Here is a 12,295-nt window from a genome sequence, read left to right as displayed (position 1 = left end):
CCCTGTCTAATGAGAATAGCAACATTTCTAAAAGGCCTTCAGGGAAAACTGGGGTGAAGGCCTTCGGGTGGACATTGCTTCTGCAGTAGCCAGGTCTCCAACACCCATATTAGTCATTCATCAAAAAAATGTCTGGGGCTTCCCTGGTGGCGCAGTGGTTGAGAGTCCGCCTGCCAAGATGCAGGGGACACGGGTTCGTGCCCCGGTCCGGGAAGATCCCACATGCCGCGGAGCGGCTGGATCCGTGAGCCATGGCCGCTGAGCCTGCGCGTCCGGAGCCTGCGCTCCGCAGCGGGAGAGGCCACAGCAGTGAGAGGCCCGCGTACCGAAAGAAAAAAAAAAAAAGTCTGAATTCCACTCTGCCGGCCTCACCAGGCCCTCGGCTCTTTCTCTGGCCTCTCACTGCCTGCCCCACCCCCAAGAGAAGCCACCTCTCAACACCCTGGGTTCCCACTGCACCCACAAGCCCTCTGCAGCAGCCCCTGCCCCCGTCACCTGGCCCCGGCAGCTATGGCTCCGGCCGCTCTCTTCAAAGATACCTCACACCTGAGCGATGGGGGCTGTGGAAGGCTAGCGCATCCCTCAACCCAGTTCTTTGTAACTTCACCCAAACTTGACAGAGAAATAAAACAAAACCACACTAAATATAACATTTGGGGCCGTAATAACTTAAGATTGATATGAAACTTCTATCATTAGGGACTATACTCTTGGGGAAGTTGGTAATATATGGGAGAAGGCATTATAGGGTGACTGAAACTGACATCCATCTGGAAGCAAAACACTCTATTACTGTCAAAATGTGTGCTGCATACAAATTCTGTGTGGAATGATCAAATACAGAAATAGTTTATTGTTATTCCAAGGCCTTATTTTTTGTGATAGCTTCGTATTATTAGAAAAGAGTGCTGTTCACCACTAAAACCACTTCCAGCTGGTCAGAGACACCACCAACCTAGAGCGGGACTTGCAATTGAGGGCTGAACGCACCCGGGAAAGGAATCAAAATGTGAGGGTGAGTTTTATTCTAATGATTTTCTAGGCACTAAAAACCCCATAACAACACTCTTCCTGTTGTTATAATTTTTCTGTGCATTTAGCTGGGAAACGTCTGAAGCCATTTTCCTGATAAACGAAAGTTTCAACTGACTTTTTGCCATCATCTGGAGGTTTTTGTTTAGCATGTAAAAGAGCCAACGTTTACAGCTGGTTTTAAGGATTTCATTACAAAATGTTACCCCACCTCTTCTCGCACACTGTGAGCCGAGCAGCTTTCAATTACTTGGATCATGTGTACCTGAATGAGATAACGGTTGAGTTTAAAGCAGTTAAGTGGAAAAAATAGTAATTATTTTTCTTTTGCATTTGAAGGGCACACATTATTTTTATTTGAAAAATCAAATCATGTGATTGAAAACAAAATAAATAAGCAGTTCAGGCTCATATCTGTGAAATAGCCTCTGGATGCTTTGAAGGCAAAAAGCAGCTTAGACACCATATTATTTAATCATTTTCTAAATAACCAGCGATAAATATGTCCCCAAACTGCAAATCTAACATAAATGCACTTTGTCAGCTAGACAAACCTGCAAATCTAACATAAATGCATTTTTCTAAACAACCAGCAACAAATATGTCCCAAACTTGCACATCTAACATAAATGCACTTTGTCAACTTGAGACTAATGAACACAAGGGAGAAGATTATCTAATGGCACAATATGATTGTAAACCTGAGACAATACCAACGTGTATAAGAAGTCCCTTCAGACACTGATTTGCCGGGAAAAAATCGGTGCTTCTCTGACCCGACCAAATATCTGCCCCCCAGATTAGGAATGGCTGGCCAACCCAATCCAGGTCATCACACAGCCTGAAGCCAGAACAAACATCATTCCAGAGAGACAAGAATCACCTGTTTCTCAAAGCAGCTACAGGAGAGGTTTCAGCTTTCCCCTGAAAGCCGTCAAGATGCCTCCAGTCTCCACTGCCATCACCCCCTAGCATTCATCCAGCCTGAGTCCTCTTGGCTGTGATTGGAGTCTATCCCCTCTTGGTTTATCCTTAGTGAAGACAAAGAACATCGGTCACCACCTTCTTCCACTAATAATCTGTCATATCCTTACGACTGCACTATGCCCAATAGCAGACTTTTTCTTGATGAATTATCCCTAGTCCTTCAACATCTCCCCTCAGGGCTAAATTTTTCTAGCTCTTTAATCATTCCTATGTCTCTCCTTTGAACAGTCTTCATGTCCGTCCCCGCCCCCACCCCCCCCCCCCGCCAGGATGTAAAGTCCAGGCCAGGATACCGTATTCCAGCTGTGCACAGACGGTGCTGATGAGAATGAGGTTATGCCTAACACACCAAGCAGAGACACAGAGAGGAACCAAGACTAGAGATGGAAAGTCCCAACAGCCTTCCAGTCTTTGCTTTGAGTCTGTTACTAACGTTCCAAGCACCCCTGTCTCCTAATAATCACTTCCTTTTTTTTGCTTAGTTGGCTCCACTGTTTTCTGCTACTTACAAACTTTTTCTTACAAATACAACATCTGTGTTTAACAGTTGCTCCCAAATATAGCTGCTTTAAGATTGACAAGGCTCAGGTACAGAGCAAGACAGAAAGAAGCCCTTAACAGCAAAATGCCAAAGCTTGGCCATTTGGCCCTGTCTGGAGACTGTGTCCTAGAAACTCGCTCTTCCACATTTGACCCACCACCACTTAAGCCTCATGACTCCGGCTTAGAAGACCAATTCACTATAATCTTAGGTAACAACCCTCAACTCAACCTGTGCAACTGCACAGCCCTAGCCCCCTTTCCAACACTCACTAGGGTCACAACCATCTATTCCAACACCATCATGTCACAGATGTGGAAACAGAGGCTGAGACAGACATAAAGTGAGAGCATCTAAATGTACAGCGCTGAAACGTCCTTTCACCTGACTCCTGCCAATCAATCCATGACTTGCCCCAGAGGCACTGAACTCCTTAGCATTGTCTAAATGATGAGGGAATTTGCTATGTCAACTTTCAGCAATGTGATGTCCAGCAAAGTGTTTAATGGTTCTCTGGCTCTGTTTCCCCATCTGTTTCTCAGGGTATTTTGTTTCTCTGAACACCAGCTCCCATGGACACACAGCCCAATGCCAAGGGCCTTGACTACCAAATCACAAGGTTCCTTTTGTCTCTGACCTCAGTTTCCCTTTAAAAAAAAAAAAAAAAAGCTACTTATTTTAACTCTATGACTATTACCAGGAAGAATAGTTTCCGGGCAACGTACCTCAAAAAGATTATCCCCTAGCAACATGAGGCATCTTTCTCACTATCTTTCCATTTCCCCTTATCAAAAAGGGTAAAAATGATCTTTTTAATATGCAGAATCCTACTTATTAATATGTGAATTCTTTTCAAACTCCTGCTCTCCTAGCTGAAAACCCCTTGTTTAGCCTTATGAAGTATTTTTATTTCCAGATAGAGATTGTATTTGTCATTATTTCCCTTCCTTCCTTTCTTGCCTTTTTCTTTCCTTCCTTCCTTCCTTCCTCTCCCATCCTCCTTCCCTCCTTTCTCTCTCCCTTCCTCTTTCTTTCTTTCTTTCTCTTCCTCAGGTTCACACCTCTGCATTCAACCCTTCTGAATTCTTCTGTTTTAATCTCTACTTACTTCCCCAGTTTCCTGCTTGTTATCTAGTCTGAGTCTCTGCTATTCTGGCTACTTTTACCCTTTCCAAATTCTAGATTTAAGGTCCTCGAAGAACTTAGTTAGATTTTATTTTCATTTAATTTCCCATCAATCATTAACACTGCTCCTGAGCATTTACCCTGTATTTTGTATTTTAATAATTGGTCATATCAGAGGAGAGCTAACTGGACTTTCTTGTGCAATTTTGTTGTACATATATTGAGTCCTATTCCGTTTCTAGTCTCCTCTCTGGAGTCTACTCACATTTGCTGGGACATTATACATAATCCATTATCCAGAAAATGGAAATATAATACTAAGTGGCTTACTATAGCCCCCATTCCTTTCATAATGTCATAAAAATTTATAACACTTAAAAGCCAGTGATCCCCAAGGTCATTTATCCTCAAAAAAGAACAAGTTTAGGGCTTCCCTAGTGGCGCAGTGGTTGAGAGTCCGCCTGCCGACGCAGGGGACACGGGTTCGTGCCCCGGTCCGGGAAGATCCCACATGCCGCGGAGCGGCTGGGCCTGTGAGCCATGGCCGCTGAGCCTGCGCGTCCGGAGCCTGTGCTCCGCAACGGGAGAGGCCACAACAGTGAGAGGCCCGCGTACCGCGCAAAAAAAAAAAAAAAAAAAAAAACAAACAAGTTTATTCTTACGGAGCAGAATCTATATCAGATGTAGTTCTCACATTATAAGAAATGTGCCTTTAATGCACAACATCAGGGCAGCCTGTAAGTGCCTAGCATCCATTCAGTGTCCTGATGGTGCAAAGCTAATTAGACGAGGCAGGTGGGCTCTTACCATTCAGAGGTAAGGACCGGTATCTCAGAAATTCACTTCAGCCTCCATATCAGATGTGGCTTCACAGAGAGATAATGATCCCCTTCAAACAATAGGAAATAACTGAGAAAGGTCATTATGTCACTGTTAAAAAATGTACGCGATAATCCTGCCCTAGCAGTTACCTAATCTGAGTTTTATTTCAAAAGGCTCCTGAGCGGGAAGGCTTATGCGCACATACCTACCTCATGAAGTAATTGCTTTCCATGGCCATCAGATAGTGGTAGCGGAATTTGAGCAACTGCAGAGTGAGGGGTGAGGTAACAGGAATGAGGTAGCAGCTAAAGAAGTTCTAAAACGACACCCAGTTACACAGAGCTCTTTCTAACACCAGTTGAAGATAAGGCAAGGTCCTCATCCGGCAGATGAGCACTTTCCGAACACCAGCTGGCCTGAGGTGACTACTCCAGAGCCATCTGCCTCCAAAGAGGCCCTCACCTGGGCTCCAGGCCGCTTCCTGGGGGAGCCCCAGGCTACGGGCGATACTGATCCCTGCCGACAGCCACCTCTCCAGACAGCGTCCTTCGGGAGACACCAGTTGTCCAGGTATTAGGTTCAGCCTCTCAGCCCTGGGCAACTGTGCGACTAACCTTTCCTGGTGACCTTCTTTCAAGCCTTCTGCTCCCCGTCAGGTCCTGTGAGTTAGCAGTTCTCCTACATTCCTGATGAAAAGAAGCACAGCGCACAGGCTTTTCAGATCACCGAAAATTGGTCCTTCCACATCCTCCCAATAAAATATTAGGCAGCCATTTGAAATGATGATGCAGTTACATCTACTGACCAAAAAAAGTCCACGCTAGATTATTAAATTTTCAGTTTAATAATAAAGATTAAAAAACATTAATCTGACAAGTTTTTTTAAAATAAATGTTTATGTGAATATATTTTTTAAAGGGGTTAAAATGTCTGTTAGGGCTTAACATCAAAATATGAACTGTGCAGAGAAAGACAAATATTAAAAGATATCACGTATAAATGGAATCTAAAAAATAATAAAAATGAATTTATTTATAAAAGAGAGACCCACAGACATAGAAAACAAACATATGACTACCAAAAAGGAAAGGGGTGGGGAGGGATAAATTAGGAGTATGGGATTAACAGATACACACTACTATATATAAAATAGATAAACAACAAGGACCTACTATATAGCACAGGGAACTATATTCAGTATCTTGTAATAATCTACAATGGAAAAGAATCTGAAAATATATATATATATATATATAACTGAATCAATTTGTGGTACACCTGAAACTAACACAATACTGTAAATCAACTATCCTTCAGTTTTTTTAAAAAAATGAACTGTGGCCAACTCTGAAGAGTGGAAATTACAGATTATTTTTTTCTTTTTGCTCACCCCTGTTTTCTAATTCTTTGGTGAATGTGCACTATATGTGTGATTTTTAAAAAAAAAAATAAGTTAAGAGAAGGAAATTCAGCCTGTCAATACATGGGGGAATTTTTTGTTCCGTTTTTTATACTGGGGACTTAGGAGACAGCAGTTGCTGAACTGGGCCTGGTTGGGGGGTTGGGGGCAAAGGATTATGGCGCCTGACTCTGGGAGAAATCTCCACTGGCCACAAGGATTCCTTGAGCGCTCTGTGCCCCATAAAGGCACAGAAGAGCCTTATAGAGAAAATTGAGGCCTTGGAGAACCACTGATTAAACACAGAAGAACCACAGGAGGCTTGAAGGGGGAAGTCCAAGTAACATGGCTTTAAAGATTCGCTTAAAGGAAGTAAAAGTACCCCTTAAATAAAATATTGATTTTGAAACTGTATTACTACGACCTTTTCTTGATGATCAAAAGTAGATAGAATTTTATTCATCACCATCATGATTTTATTATTATATTTTTACCACCTCTACCTAATATAAAACATCTGCTGCCCTTGAACTAGCTTCCAATTCTCCCTACCACCCTCTGTGTATCCAGTCCCACCCCTCAGCTATGATGCCATTCTTAACTATATTCTTTCAGTTGGTCTCTCTGTGCTTCATGTCATTTGTACCACTTGTTTGGTTTCAATAATATAAAAGCTTTATGTGGTAAATTAAAATTTAATGTGTGTATAGCTTCACCTCTTAAGAAGATTTAAGTTCACTACCAGAGATCCTGCTAGTTGTCCCCCAAATACATTCTTTCCCTCTTCCAGAGTAATAGAGCCCCTGATTTTACCTGGGGCACATAGCAACCCAAAACAAAGCCCACATTCCCTAGCCTCCTTGCCCTAGAATTGACAATGTGACTAAGTTCTGGCCAGTGTGACATAAGTAAAAGGGCTGTGTGAAATTTACAGGAAGGGCCTTTAAAGAGAGGGAGCGTGCTCTTCTTTTCTCCTTTTTCTTGGAAATGTTGATGTGATGGCTGGAGCTCAAGCAGTGAGTTGGGACCCTGAAGTAAAGCTCAGATGCCAAGGAATACAGAGCAATAAGACACAAGTAAACTGGGCCCTGATATTATGAACCTTCCTTAAACAGCCTGGACTGCTTTTCTCTAGATTTATTTTATGTAAGAAATAAACTTCTGTCTGGTTTAAGCCACTGTTGTTTTGGGGTTTCTGTCACTCACTGATGAACCAAATCCTAACTGATAAAAACAGTGACTGTATTTTCATTCATTCTGTAAACATTTCCTGAGCACCTACTGTGTGTCAGGCACTGAACATCCTGGCTCTGGAAATACAGCAGTGACCAAAGCAGGCAGAGTCCCTCTCCTGTCCTCCCCTCATGGAGCCTACATTCTAGCTCAGCCTCCACACAGCAAGGCATCTAGTAGGTGCTGAAATATTTGGTGAACAAGTCAACAAAGAGCCCTCCTGTTTATCTTTTGGTTTAAAACAGATTTTGTGTTCATGTCTGAGGATATTTGCACAAATAATGCTCAAGAAAAAAATCACAGCTGTTTTTTAAAAGAAATAAAATTACTTAACGAACCTTTTCTGTTGCCATACCTACCCCCCCAAATTAGGTAAACACATTAACAAAGCCTATGGTTGCCTTTTAAATTATAGTAAACAAGGATGATGCCACAATGATAGCTCAAAATAATGCACTGTGGTGCTACACATACCCCTCTATGCCTCCATAATGGGGATTTGTATAAGACTGGTGTGAGAATTAAATGAGAATAACTCAGAAACAGTTATTAAATATTAGCTATATTCAGTTGACAATAAATATTAACAGCTTTAAAAATAGTCATAATTCTAAATTCAGTAAATCCATTTCTGGGATTCTATCCTAAGAAAATAATCCTAAGTATGAGGGGAAATTTTATGAAAAAAAATGCTCTCCCAGAGTCATTTATAATAGGCACAAACCAGAGATTCAGTGACCTTACCCTGCCACCCTGACTCGCATCCAATGGTGAGCTGAGGCCGAGCACTCTGGCCCAGGCCGAGAGCTATAAACCCGGGACTGGCTGGGAAGATGCAGACGGGGTTGGGAAGAAGCAGAGAAGAACGCAGAACTTGAGTCCAACTTCCTGGCAAGGCAGACTTACAAGAAAGAAGAGTTCAAAAGATCAAGTCCATCAGGGTAGAGCAGAGGGAGAAAGCCAAAATTAGGCTTGACCCCTGAGATCAGGCTCCTTGAGGGAACATTCTAGAATGTGGATCTTGGAGAGATGCCCTGAGATCGGGAGGGGAACGGGAGGAAGAACCCTCCACAGAGCATCTCAGGCGCAGTTGGTGGGTGGGCCAGGAAACGCTGGGTCCTGAATAGGAACAAAGTATATTTCCATCATGAGCGGAAGGGCTAAATAAATTATTGAATACCAGAATAATATATTATGTAACCATTACCAAATCTGATTAGAAAGACTGTAGTAATCAGAGAAAAATGCTCAACTATTGCTAAGTATATACGTTTATGTACGTATAGTATATATCATGTATATGTATATATTTATATACATATATTAAAAATATATCTAAGTACTATATGTATATGAAACTATATATATATACTTACACATATATATTCATGGTATGTACTTATATATAAGTATATATGTATATGTGTATATACATATGTATACATGTATATGATAGCAGCTATGGCATATGCATAGGAAAAATATTTGGAGGAACCATATCAAAATGCTAATAATTGAGTAGGAAGGTAATGATGATTTGCCTTTTTTCTCTATTTGTTAAATTTTATTTAATGTGCAGGTTTTAAACTTTTATGTTTAAAAACTTGGATGTGAGGACAAAAAGAAAATTAGGCACATTTATCTAAATGTTATAGTGCTACTCTTCCAGAAATTTGTTTCTTAAGAATAAAATATGTGTGTCTTAGGCAGCAAGCCATATTTTCAGCCTCCTAAATCCTTTCCTCTAAATATCAACTGATGAGATTCCAGAGAAAGAATGTTCCTTCCTTGAACTACTTTTGGCTCTTTGGGAATAATTGTAACTCTTTCCTGACATGGGATATCATTTAGGGGACAAAACTCAAAAACCTTGTTTATGGAATACACTCTAATGGTCAGCAATTACCTGGGTCCTTTCCAAAGGTTCTCACTTGTTCCCAAGGTAAACCTTACACACACATCATATAAAGCAATACAAAAAAAAACAAACAAACAAACAAACAAACAAACAAAAAACAAACAAACAAACAAAAAAAAAAGCAATACAAAAGAAAGGGAAATGCTACAAATGTAAGTACTATTATACTTCTCCCATTATATATTTTCTCATTTTTATTAGGAACTTCTTGATGGAATGGGAGTCATTTTAGCTCCTCAATTCACCAGAGCACAAGTTGATCTTTGGTTTTGGAAATTCTGGAGCTATGATCAGAATCAATTAATATATATGCCAAATTGACCACATGATTATCAATACCAACTATCAGGCCAGCCAAAGACCTCCCATGAATTCTCTGAATCCAATCAATTCAGGCAAATATTTAGAATAACATCCTTAGTAATCAAAGATTGATTTTGAATTTAATTAAAAAATATTTTTTTAAGTTCCTCTAAACAGTTGGGGAAATATGAATGTGAACTAGATATTAGATAAGATGAAAATGCATTTACTGTACATGGAAAGGTGGAGATCCTTGACTTTAAAAATCAAGTGGCAAAATAGCAAGTAAGGTATAATCTCATTATAGGGACAAAAATATATATAAGCATAATTAGAAGGGGATCCAAAAGGATATACAATGATGGGTTGGCAGGAATCATCTCTGGATAATAAAAATAGTGTTTTATATTCTTATTTTTTGCTTCTTTGTATTTTTTATTTTTTAGGCCATGCCGCACAGCATGTGGAATCTTAGTTCCCAGACCAAGGATCCATCCCTCGCCCCCTGCATTGCGAGTGCAGAGTGGACTGGACTGCCAGGGAAGTTCCCTTATTTGTATTTAAAATTTTTTCTATAATACACATACACTGTGTTTGTAATAATAAAAGAATATTTTCAATTAAAAAAAAGCTCCCTTCTGTTTTAAAAATAGACCTCTGCATTTCCTGGTTCTGGCTACGTACAATATTCAGAATAAAATGTCAGACCCATAGAAAGCCAGAAATGTGGGAAGCATCCTCTTAAGTAAAGAACATAGGGCTTCCCTGGTGGCACAGTGGTTGAGAGTCCGCCTGCCGATGCAGGGGACACGGGTTCGTGCCCCGGTCCGGGAAGACCCCACACGCCGCGGAGCGACTGGGCCCGTGAGCCATGGCCGCTGAGCCTGTGCGTCCGGAGCCTGTGCTCCGCAATGGGAGAGGCCACAACAGTGAGAGGCCCGCGTACCGCAAAAACAAAACAAAACAAAACAAAACATAATTTTAAAAGGAAAATCTCATGGGAAAAAGTTGCTTTTGCAAGATTACCTGCCCAAGTTTGCCAGTTCAAAGCTTTAACACGTTTTGCATAATTTTTTGATAAATAAATAGGTTTTAGGGTTATTTACCAAAACCAGGTTCATACTCTGATCATTTTGATGTTACCCATCATTAGTCACACTTTCCCAACAAAATTCTCCAGGCTGCACCTCTACATCCTAGTATCTGTGTATAGCATTCCCTTTAAAATATAACAGCTAGATGAACTAGTGATAAGTTAAGACTTTTTTTTAATATTTTGGTAACCTTGAAATATTCATCTGTTATAGTTAAAAATAAAGGTAAATTATGCATTGACCACTTCAGCTGTAATGATTCCAAAGCAGCTGTTATTTATCTGGGCAATGGTCCTCAAATTAAAATATTCTCTGAATCAGCTCTGGGCTTCATGCTGCTACTCCTTATATTTCACAGATAGGTTGTAGCAGCTCCAAAAAACCACTGTGGGCCAAAGAGTAAATAACCATTTTCAAAAGTGTAATTATATACTGTATTTATATTATAGTCAGAGATATGATGATCAGGTAAATAATTAAAAGTGACAGGTCTGAAACTAAACAAAATGACTCTCAAGGAAACAAAAGGCACTTTTATACTACATTTCAAGCAGTATACCTATGTATAGAGAATGTTATCCTTTTTTCTTAGCCCCAAAAGAAAGAATCAAAGAAATAATTATATAGCTCCCCTCTATCCTCCAAATTAAAGGTCTACACCTAGAAAAAATTAAAATAAAATTGACTGTACCAATCCTAAATACCCCTTCTTGCACATTGATAAAGGATTTCCTTGCTTTTAATGACTCTTACTGTTTTATGAGATTTAAAAACCAGAACACAGAAAGCCTTGTGTGTTTTTCAGAGTTGGGTGGGGAATTTTGGGGAAGCACATGATCGGCTTTTCCTTCAGGACTCTGCTGCATCTTTGAATTCTATCCATATAAAAAATAAATGGGTCAGTGGATTCTGGATCTGCCATGGCAGCCTATTCCTCCTACTAATTACAGCTAAAAACTCTGACAAAAATATGCGGAGAAAAAACTACCTGAGGACTGTGAAAGTAAACAAAAGCAGATGGATTTGGGGGGATGGGTGTGTTTTCCATTTTTTTCTTTTCTCATGCATCTTTATCCTAAGAACAGATCCCAGTTTCAAAGCAGTGTGTGCCATAGGCAGGTAAACTTCCAATAGAAAACATGTCTTTCTAGACAGAGGAACAAGGAAATGATCACTCTGTGGGGTGGAGTGAGTGGGAGAAATCCCAGAGGGGAAAAAACTAGAGAAAGGGGTCCCCTAATTCTGTGTATGAATCCTTGTTTCAATCTAACAGCTGAGCCAAGCATGCAAGGTACAGACTCAAACCAACACAGCAAAGGCATTGAGAGTTTAAATGAGATATGAACCACCTACCTAAGTGTCAGACTAACCCCTGAACTATGCAGGTACAGGACAGACCCAAAGCAGTACAACAAAGGCTTATATGATTGAACTCAGAGTTAAACCACTGCCCACAAAGGTGAGAAGAACTTAGGGTCAGAGCCTAACCGGATTGATAGCCTGCTAAAGCAAAAACATCAACATTCTCCTGAGGATTATGAAAGGACTCAGAACATATGCAGTATTACATTGATATGTTCAGGATACAATCTGAAATTACCTGACAACCAAAGAAACAGGAAAATGTGACCCGTTCTCAAGGGAAAAACAATCAACAGATGCCAACCTCAAGATGACCTACATGTTGGACTTCCCTGGTGGTGCAGTGGTTGAGAGTCTGCCTGCTAATGCAGGGGACACAGGTTCGAGCCCTGGTCCGGGAAGATCCCACATGCCGCGGAGCAACTAGGCCCGTGAGCCACAACTACTGAGCCTGCGCGTCTGGAGCCTGTGCTCTGCAA

The sequence above is a fragment of the Mesoplodon bidens genome, assembly GCF_964165515.1.
Source record: "Mesoplodon bidens genome assembly, chromosome: 3".
In the NCBI taxonomy this organism is placed as follows: Eukaryota; Metazoa; Chordata; class Mammalia; order Artiodactyla; family Ziphiidae; genus Mesoplodon; species Mesoplodon bidens.
This window is presented reverse-complemented; position numbering follows the sequence as displayed.